A 10,471-nucleotide genomic window follows, 5' to 3' on the forward strand; every position below is an offset into this window, starting at 1 on the left:
GCTTCTGAAAATTTTGTTTATGATAATTCAATTGTGGGGGGTTTTTGTCATTGAGAAGTTAAGATATTTATTTCCTTTTGTTCAGTAGAAGAAAATCACAACGGTAGGATACATTGGATGAAATGATGACAGATTTAAATTTTTTGGGTGAACTATTCCTATCTGGCATAAAATAACCAAAGTCATAAATTTATTCAACACAAATTGTTTCATATAAATATATCAGTGAAAAGAAATTAGGAAACTAAGAATCTAAGAATCTTTTCTTTTTGAATCTACTGCAAACTGCTGCCTCACACACTCAAAAAAATTACTCTTTAAACTTACCCAATTTAATTATGGACAGTGGTTCCACACAACCAAATTGTGTTTTGATAACATTAATGGAATTTTTTGAATCTATGCAAACTCCTTGTGTTGTGACAACACAATTGAATGAGGTAGAATCTATGTATATGAAATAGTAATGTCCAACCAAATCAATTTATTCACTTTGCTTTAATTTAAACCGGTTAAGTTAACTGAACATGTTTTGGTTTATTACATTCTAGCCAAATTTGTTTCACTCTATCAACATAAGAAGGTTTGTTTCAAATTACTAATTTCAATTACGGACAGTGGTTCCACACAATTAGTTACTTTAACTAAATATTTTCTATTTAAAGTTACTCCCTTCAATAAAGCATTTTTTGTGTGATTTGTCTTGTAATGAGTCAAAAGACAAGATGTCACAAATGATCAAAGTGTATTTGTTAAACAAGCAATAATTAATTACACACAGTTAAATACAGTTGAAACCACATTACAAAATTACACAAAATAGCAAACTACTCATTTTCTAATTGGCATTCATGGGTAACCAATCAAACCTTATTCCAGAAACAGGAACTGGCTCCAGAAATAACTTCTTCAGTACTCCAAATGTGTACCTGAGATCAGGAGGGTTGCTCAAGTTCAGTCCATATATCAGTCCCAGAAACATGGTTTTGCAGACTGTAAACTGCTAGGTCCTGAAGAACTTTATCCTTTAAAACCCCAACTTCTGCTTGACTGTCTTCAATGACTGCAGCTTCAAATAGATTCCCACGAGTCTTCTGGATCACCTCCTGATTGCTGGCAACGTCGGTATCCTAGAAGTATTTAAAAGGATGGAGAACTCAAATTCTTGTGTATTAACTTTAACAAATCATTTATTAACCTTGAAAAAAAAAAACCTCACCATATACTCCATACTGCTAGGGTCTTCATTGGATACTTCAATTTCATTAGTCTGAAGATGAAAACAACAAAATTTAGTATTTGTTTTTTTTTCTAAAATTACAAAATTACAGGCAGTCAAGATGGGATTCTGACAAACATTACAGTGAAAAATGGTACACACATCTGGACCCTGTACGGTAAGCAACAGAACTGAATTGTTCCCAGACCCAGAAACATAGTAAGGACATCAGTAAAACAGTCATGTGACATCAGTGGTTCAACCATAATTTTACAAAGCTACAAGAATACTTTTTTGTGCAAACAAAACCAAAACAGCGACTTTATTCAACATTTCCTCTCCAAATCGCATCTTCCACCTTTATCAACAGCACGTAAATAATTCATGCGCATGGTGCTGCTGACCTAGAACACGCATGCGCTGAGGCTTGATTACACGCAGAGGAAAGCAATGTTCATGCCTCTTGTTACTCTCCATAATGGCGGCATATGTGATTTGGAGAAGAAATGTTGAATAAAGTCACTATTTTTATTTTCTTCAGTGAAAGTATAATGTGCCTAATGTTTTCGACTTGTACATTACACGTCACGCCCTGATGTCACGTGTCGTTACGGGACCTGTATTTGCCGGAATCGCAGTGTGAAAGGGGCTTTATTGAGCTTTTCCTCAATATTAGACTGTAGAACTATGCAGTTGTTGCCTTTAATTTCACATGGTAACAGTTAATCTTTTAATTTAAGGCCAGTTCTATGTCGTTTCAACCCAATTAAAAAACAAAAGCTAAATGCTGATGTCTGTACCATCTGTGTTTGTATTGAATCTAGGCTACTGTGCAGTTACTGCTGTTAATTTCAGACTGTCACGGTTATTGTTTTCAATATGACATGACAATATGACATATGACATGAGGGTGAGTAATTAATGACATGTTTGTTTTTGGGTGATCTAGCCATTTAAACACACCTGAACCAGCTAATCAAGGTTCTTGGGAATTTTAAAACCAAAAAGTCTTACTAGAAGTTCCAGGCAGGTGTGTTAGAGCTAAACTCCACAGAACACTGGCTTTCCTAGAGCAGGTCTGGACACCCCTGCCTTGCATCAAAATAAATGGTTTTTGGAGGCAAATGCATTCATAATCTGTCAGTTTATAGTAATACCACATATTTTGTATTTATTGTATTAATAAACCTAATCTTATTATATCTGTCTTTTTTTGTCAATTTCCAGTGGCCAGTGAGAGAATAATGTTTTAATACAAGGTTGTGTTGAGTGCAGTTGTTCTTACCTGCGTAGTGGGCACCAAGAGGGTTTCAGTATTTGTCCAAGGACTCTTCTTCAGTATGCAAACATTTTCATAAGTTTTGCAGTCCGGATCCAGTTTGGCAAAGATCGTTGATTCTACTGGGCCTATGGTAATTCTGGATGTCTCAAATTCTGCACAAATCTGTAAACACATGAAGTGCAATGTGTTACAAAAAAAAAAAAAGTTTAACAGCAAAAACCAATTCAATTATCAAAAATTAAGTGATTTGTTTGTGTGAGTGATGAATAGTGTCATGTTTACCATTCCTAAAGGGAGGACCTGATTACATATCTGGAGCATTTGTATGTGAACAGCTCAGAGTAGTGTCGGGTTTAAAGTCATTGTATGACCACACCACCATGTTCATACACAAATCTTCAAATACGTCCACTGTGCTGAGACAGGTGTCTCCAAACTCGGTCACATTTCATGGTTAGACATTTATTGATTATTTAGCTTTTGCAATTAGTTAAAATATACATATTCTAACAAATAAAGGTAATTACTTCCGCTTTAGAAAGTCATTATGTATTACTAGTATACAATTAATTTATACAAATAAATATATTTTGCACACAAAATGAGATAAGAGAGAAACTCCTATTCTCCATTTGATTGGCTATAGGAGGAAGTAGCTGAATGACAAATCATTCTGGCTCTTAACATCTCTTATTGTAAGCCATATGTATAATATATAATAAAGGTAAGTGATAGGACGTTTTATTTTTGGATAAACATTTTATTAATAAATACAATCTCTCTTAAAATACCTTATTGGGTTATGATAATCAAAAGAGTTTGGTTTGATCTAGCGCAGAACTAAAACTTTAATGAAATATTTCCCCCAATAATAAAATGATTTTATCATTAGCTAACTCCACTCCTGAGAGGAAGGTGTGCAGTATTTATTTAAATAATCATCCAAGTATCGGATCGGCCTGATCGGCTCGGTTTCCTCCAGCTTTCATTTGTATCTGTTTTATGGTAAAGCTAAGCTGAAAAGTAAAAAGCTTTTTTATGGTTTAATGGTGATATCAAAAGTTTCTTCAGCTCTATTACAGTTTGCAGCAGTGGGGACCTGTCTGTCATTAAAATATGTCTCACCCTCAGGGTATCTTCAGGAATCATTCTCATTCCCAGCTGCATACTAAAGCACTTCACTAATCGAGACAAAAACCCAGCGTTCGACAACCAGAGCTGTACTCTTTAAATACTGTGTGATGTGAACCGACTTGCATCCATGATCGAAAAAAGTAACTACCCTGAATGAACCGAAAATGAAAATTCTGTCATCATTTGCCAAACCGGGTGTTAAAGTAAATGATTCAGTGTTTTTTGTCCATGCAACGTTTGCCAAAAATGCTTAGTTACCATCCTATTTTTTATGTGTGTTGTGCAGATGAAAGAAAGACATGAGGGAGAGTAAACAACGACAAAATGTAGATTTTTTTTAGTGAACTATCACTTTAAAATGACATCATCACTCAGACTGGACAAGCATTTTAAAGTAATAATAAGTCAGAGGATCAATTCGCAGATTCTCAAAATAAAATTCCAACGGATGCCGTTGGCTTGTCATTCTCAATTTGCTTCTGATTCGCAAAAAAAGCAGTAGCTTCACTTAAACATCTAAACAGAACTCTGCAATGTCCAAACATTGTAATTTCAATTTGCTGGTCCGAATCATTACACAAAATGCAGGTATTTTAGGTAAATTGTTTTATTATTTTTAACATACTAATTGCAAGGCAAATTCCCTTAATTGTAACCCCAGACTCTGAAATAAACAATGCCGAAAAATGTAACCCACAATTATGGTTTTCAAAGTCCTGATGTGGTATTTGTGAAGCTTTTGCCAAGTCTGTTTTCATGTTCGTCTCAAGTTACTGCCTAACATAGCTTCCCTGAATCATTCATCAGCACACAGCCCTTAATGAAAATGAGTCTCAAACACTCAGCCAGTTAAGAGATATATGCATTGAATTTGGCCTCCACGATTCATTCCTGAATGTTCCAAATATAATGATGTCCTTAATAAATCAACCACTGATGAATTATCCCTGAAAAGAACTGGCCTGTGCTATCACCATTCATTCGCTTCCAATCAGTTCTGGCCTTGAGCTTCTTTTTAAAGTTATCTCAGGTCGCAGGCTGAAATGCTCTCTATACATTCCCCTGGAAAGCAAAGACTACATCTCAAAGTTTTGCTGACACACACCACTGATCGCCGTCATCCTGGCACAGCTGCTGGTCTATGTATATGCAATGCGCACTGGGACCAGTAGTAACTTTTCTCAAGAAAGTTCCCTCAGTCCAAGTGTGGTAAAGGGCACTGGGAGAAAGGTGTGCTTTGAATATCCATGCGGTATGAATGCAAACACACACACACACACACACAGGCACACTAAGAAAAATGTGTTGGCACTTTGCAAAAAGTATAATCCTAGCTGGCTGATAAAAATAAAAAATATAAACCGCAAGAGTCTGAAGAAAACAGGCCCCAGTCTAATTGCATGCAAAATAAATATGAAATTTTTCCAAGGCTGTCATGATATTGGAACTAGCTCAGTAGCATACTTGTAGTCTGCTTTATTTAGTGTCAACACTCACATTAGCTTCTAAAAACTGATATCATACAGCAGCAGACCAGGACACCAGGAACAGATGAAAAATGTGTAGATTTAAGAAACAGGTCTGGACTGAGTTACCTTGAATTAAAGGGTAGCAAAATGAAGGAATAGCTCAGCTAAAAATGTAAATAAAATAAAATGGTGACAATTCCCCACTGCAGTGCAGTGAATGCGTGCCGTCAGAATGAGAGTTCAAAACAGCTGTTTGGACTCTCATTCTGACGGCACCCATTCACTGCAGAGCATCCATTAGTGAGCAAGTGATGCAATGCTATATTTTCTATTTTTTAAATCTTCAGTTTTACAAATATAAAAGATCAAAATCACAAGATGTATCAGTCTCTTGATTTCTGCTACAATTTCAGCAAACGGGTGCATATAATACGATCTGTGTGATCAGTTTACAGTGCCTGTGGGTTTGAAGTACCTGCAAACTTTCCCAGTGCACCCACAGATCGCCAAGGCTGCGCTGGATGTGGGCTCGCGCCAGCACAGCAAACGGGACGGGCACGCCGCCAGTGTTGTGTTTGGCCAGATGCATTGAATGCTCTTGGGTTAGCAGAACACCCACTTTTTTGAAGAGCGCTGGCAAGCATCTGCCAGGGTTGTCACACAGAGAGGTAATGATTTAGGGGCCCAAATTGCTTTACACTGTACTTCATTTGTTCCTCTATGTTTATAGATCATTTGCAACCACCATTCCCACTTCTGCAGGATCTCTGCGCCTCCCTATAAGAGACCAACAACCTTCAAAACCATCACATTCTGCCCTGATTACCGTACACAGGCCATCTTTTAAATGAGCTGCACTGAGGGTCTTGAACCCAAACGTTTATTAGTAGAAGATGTATTTGTAGTTGATAGTCTCTACTCACTTTTATTATTTTGAACTGACATCTAAAGGGACAGTTCTCCAAAAAATCTAAACTCTGTCATCATTTACTCACCCTAATGTCATCCCGAAACCTGTATGACTATGTAGATATTTCAAAGAATATTTTGCATTGCAAAAAAAAAAAAAAAAAATCTGGTTTTGTTTTCCAGTGCAAATATCTAAAAAATAAATATATAAATCAGGATACATTTATTTGAGAAGCAAATGATTCAGGACAAGAAAATACTTTCTTGAATAAAAGTGAGTTTATAGTTAAAACAAGGAGAAAGTTTTTTCTAACAAGGTCAGAAAATAAACTTAGTTTAAAGGGAAGACAAGGTTATTTTTCTGACACCACTGGCAAATATTTGTTCATATTTGAAACATGGGCTCACTTAATTTTGATTAGTTTTACAGAAAACAAGACTTAATATCTTAAGTCATTTGGCTTGATCTTGTTTTAAGAAGGTTTACTGTAAATAAAAAAATAATTTTTGCAGTGCATTAGTTTTGTGTCCCAACCCCCGGAAAATAAACAAACAATGAAACAAATGCTGATTCTGTACTCTTTCAAAAAATACTAATATGTACCAATACTATACTAATATGCACACCTAATGTACTAATATACATCTTTTAGGGATAAATAAATGTGTACCTTTATTGTTCAACTTTTCAAATAACCAGATGTTTGCATCTATATTTAGCTTTTAAAAGGCTGGTTTCAACCCTGAATTAAAGAATTAAAGCTCTCAAAACGCATTCTTCCTAATGAATCTAATTCTTTTTATATCTGACACAAAAAAAGACATTATTACTATTTCTAAAAGAACAAATACTTCATTCCAGACTTCTGTCAAATTCTCACCCAGGTCAAAGCAAGGGATCTGTTTCTAGCTCAGGTAACCTCCCCTTCTCAAATATTAAACTGGAGACTGACATAAAAGTCAGACTCAGATTTCCTCCTCAGCACTGGACAAAGTTCATTTTAGAGGAGATATTTTAATGCGTTCCCGCTGATCTGCATAAGCCAGCGGGATCGGGGTCTCTGCAGGGTTCCTGAGTTCCAGCAACTGTTTCTCAATCTCCACTTGAGGCGAATCATTAGATATCAAACGAATCCTCTGTGCTCTTGGCTCTTTTAAATTTCTAATGAAAATGAAACTTTGTAGCGCAGTGCACTTGCTGTGTCGGTTGCGTAATATGAGATAAGGAGATTGTTGTGGCATGGGAATGTACAATGAGAACGCTATTAAGCCCTATGTGCATAACACTTGACTTTAAAAAGTTTGCAGTAATAACTTTAACAACAGATGAAGTGTTTGTAGTAATAATAGACATTGTTGGCATGCAGCAGGTGTTGTATTATTCATTCTCTTTGCTATTTCATGCATTATTTAGTATGTTTGCATATCTTTTTCAGCAGTGCATGAAGTTGGAAAGGTTACTTTTTAAAAAAAATGCATTTCATTACAGATAAAAAAACACAGTTTTAATGTATTTCATTAGAATGGACAAGTTTCGTAACTTCATCTAAATACTTTAAATTCCTTTGCAATACTAATGCAAAGGGTCCTCTAGAGAAAAAAAATGACATCTACTAAACATAGGACTTGGTTTTCCATATTATTTTTAACAACATCAGTTTTCTGAAATATGTGGGAAAATGCAAACAAATATACAAACAAATATATTTTTGGATGAACAGGGTAAATTTTACTTATTTTGTTGTCTTCTGGGAAACTTGTAAGTACTTCTGAAGGGTTGTACAAAAAAAAAAAAAGATCTTTAAAAATAAAAGAAAAAGAAAAAAGTACACATCACCCTGTTCAAAAGTTTACACCCCCTGCTCTTAATGCATTGCATTTCCTTCTGGAGCATAAGTAAATGTTTTCATTTTACCATTTGTAATAGTTTTGTATGAGTCACTCAGTTGCCCTCGGTGTGAAAAGATACATCTCAAAATCATCAGTTATTGTTGGAAAGGTGTGTTTTTTTTTAAGAACAGCGGCTTGTTTATAACAAACAAGGTGCTCACAATCAACTATCACAAAACCTGAAAACAGTCATGGGTCATCCAGGTAACAACAGACAGTTAAGATTCAAGGGAATATACATTTTTGATTGGGGTCATTTTTATCATTTCAGGGATTTTCTCTTGTGGAATGTAAAAACAAGACGCATTTAGTTTCCATAACATTGTTTTCATTCATTGCAGGTTAAAGTTGAAATGAAAATATACCAAGTCACTTTGATAATCTAAAATACTTGTTCGGATGTAACTGTAATTTAAAATGCAACTGTTATGAAATACAGTTCCTCACCCTTTTTTTTATTTTAAATAACTAAGTTACATGCATTACTCCTCACCCCTGCATTTATTTTTATAGCACTTTTAACACAGTGACATTGTAATCACTGTAATCCGGATTGCAGTGGTTATAGAGTAATACTAGAAGTTGTTACACAGGAAAAGATAAAGCTAGCAGTAGTGAAAACAAACGCAGCCGTTGTAGTAATAGTATTAGTAATGGTAGTAAAAGTAGAAGGAGTAGTATGAAAAGTAGTAGTTGTGGCTGTATAAATAGCAGCAGTGGTTGTTGTGGTTCTGGTGTTGTTAGTGGTCAAAGGACCAAGGCCAGTGGTACCAGACCAATGTGGTGAGCTGAAACACAGTACAAGAATTTGAGGCTTAAATGTGGGCGAGACGCTGCAAAAAACAAGAATTCTGAAGCTGTTCTTGGCAAACGTCTCGACGAGCACCTTTGATGAATTGTTATTTTTTTCCGTGACGGCCAGGTTTACCAGACATCAACAACGCGGGAGCTTTGAGTTACATCACATAAAACTGAGTCACTGGATAAGTTTAGTGCTGGAATGATGTCTTTATTTGAACGGCGAATTCTCCATAATCTCAGTAATTCCTTCATTTTAGTTTCACGCTCTCCTTACCTCTGATCCTTTGATTCGGGGTAGTTGAGGTAATGAACGCTACCCAGTAAATGCCTGCTTTGTCCTCCACTTATCCACTCAGTCGAGTGCTTACATCTTGGCCTGGATTTGCAGACAGTATGCAGAGCTGGGCTCCTCTTTGCCACTATCTTCTGGCATGGATTCGCTCGTGACTGAACTGAGCCATCGGAGCCGCGACTTTGCTGCACATAAGCTGATTTTTGGAGCCTCGGGCCAGTCCTGTGGTTGATTTTAAGCCATTAATATCAACTTTGGTCTCAACGTAAAGTGAAAAATGCAGTCTGTCTATGTATGCAAAAACCTGATGGAATGAAAAGACTCACCACAAAAGGATTACACTTGGCCTAACATCCTTAAATGCCATTCATGCAAAAACATTTTGACAGCGAAAACCAAATTCCACAAGGATTTGGTTTCTACTCCTCTCCATTGTCACTCCCAGGTTTTTAAACACTCTTTCATTACCCTGTAGTCGAGCCTCTGGAGAGCGGTGGAAGAAGCCACTGAGCTCTCCAACGTTTGCAAAACTAGAGCAAAGAAGCATTTTAACAAATTAACTTAATCCTACCCTTGGAACGAAACAATGTGTGCTGCCCATCTATGCCCTTTCTAAACCTTTTTATTAGCGCTGTTCCCAACTTCCTATCTACAGCTACCTTTTTTACTATTAATGTAACCTCATAAGTGTGTGATTCGAAGCTTTCTATACAGAGTTTGATGTTAGCATGTTGACAATAGAAACATATGGCATACACAAATATTAGGTACTTTTGCCCGATTCACTTTTAAAAACACTGATATCTATTTTTAATGTATTCTTTTCAGAAAATTCTGACATTACTCTCACTTTTTGGATGTCATTTTTCATGGACGTCATCACATTGCATTATGGATTTGCTTTTACCATAAAGGAAACATTTGAAATGAACATTTAGATTAAAAAAAAGAGTCTCATGTGTAATCTCTGTCATGAAAACAATACAAATTTCCAATAGAGTTGGAATATATATAATTTTTTTTTTTTTATGATATGATCTTATTTCTTTATTCTTTATTCGTTTATTTATTTAGGTGCAAGATTAAGTTGGAGATTTAGTCCTATCTTTAATGTTTTACCATCATGGTGACAGTTGTTGATACAGTTATAGACTACTGTATGTTAAATGTTCTATGTTGCCTTATACTCATTTAGTAATTGCTATACTAATTAAAGCAGTGTTACCAATTAGCATATTTCAATTAACTGAACAAACTTCTTAAGTTTCTACTACTTTCCACACCAAAATTTGTGACTCTGGAGCACAAAAGCAGTCTTAAATCGCTGGGGTATATTTTTAGCAAATAGCAAACATTGTATGGGTCAACATTTTTCTTTTGTGCCAAAAATCATTAGGATATTAAATACAGATCCAAATAAAGATCCTTAATGTTCCATTAAGATATTTTGTAAATTTCCTACCATAACTATATCA

General features: G+C 35.6%; 1 long non-coding RNA gene across 1 annotated transcript; it reads right to left on the reverse strand.

Moving 5' to 3' along the window:
* Nucleotides 1-1,071: 1,071 nt before the first annotated feature.
* On the reverse strand, nt 1,072-2,805 carry LOC132110058 (uncharacterized). The gene is made up of 3 exons (XR_009424578.1): nt 2,505-2,805; nt 2,234-2,311; nt 1,072-1,270 (listed from the first exon to the last, which is right to left on the reverse strand). It is a non-coding gene; the product is annotated as an uncharacterized LOC132110058 (long non-coding RNA).
* Between the last annotated feature and the right edge of the window lie 7,666 nt (nt 2,806-10,471).

The sequence above is a fragment of the Carassius carassius genome, chromosome 29, assembly GCF_963082965.1.
Source record: "Carassius carassius chromosome 29, fCarCar2.1, whole genome shotgun sequence".
NCBI lineage: Eukaryota > Metazoa > Chordata > Actinopteri > Cypriniformes > Cyprinidae > Carassius > Carassius carassius.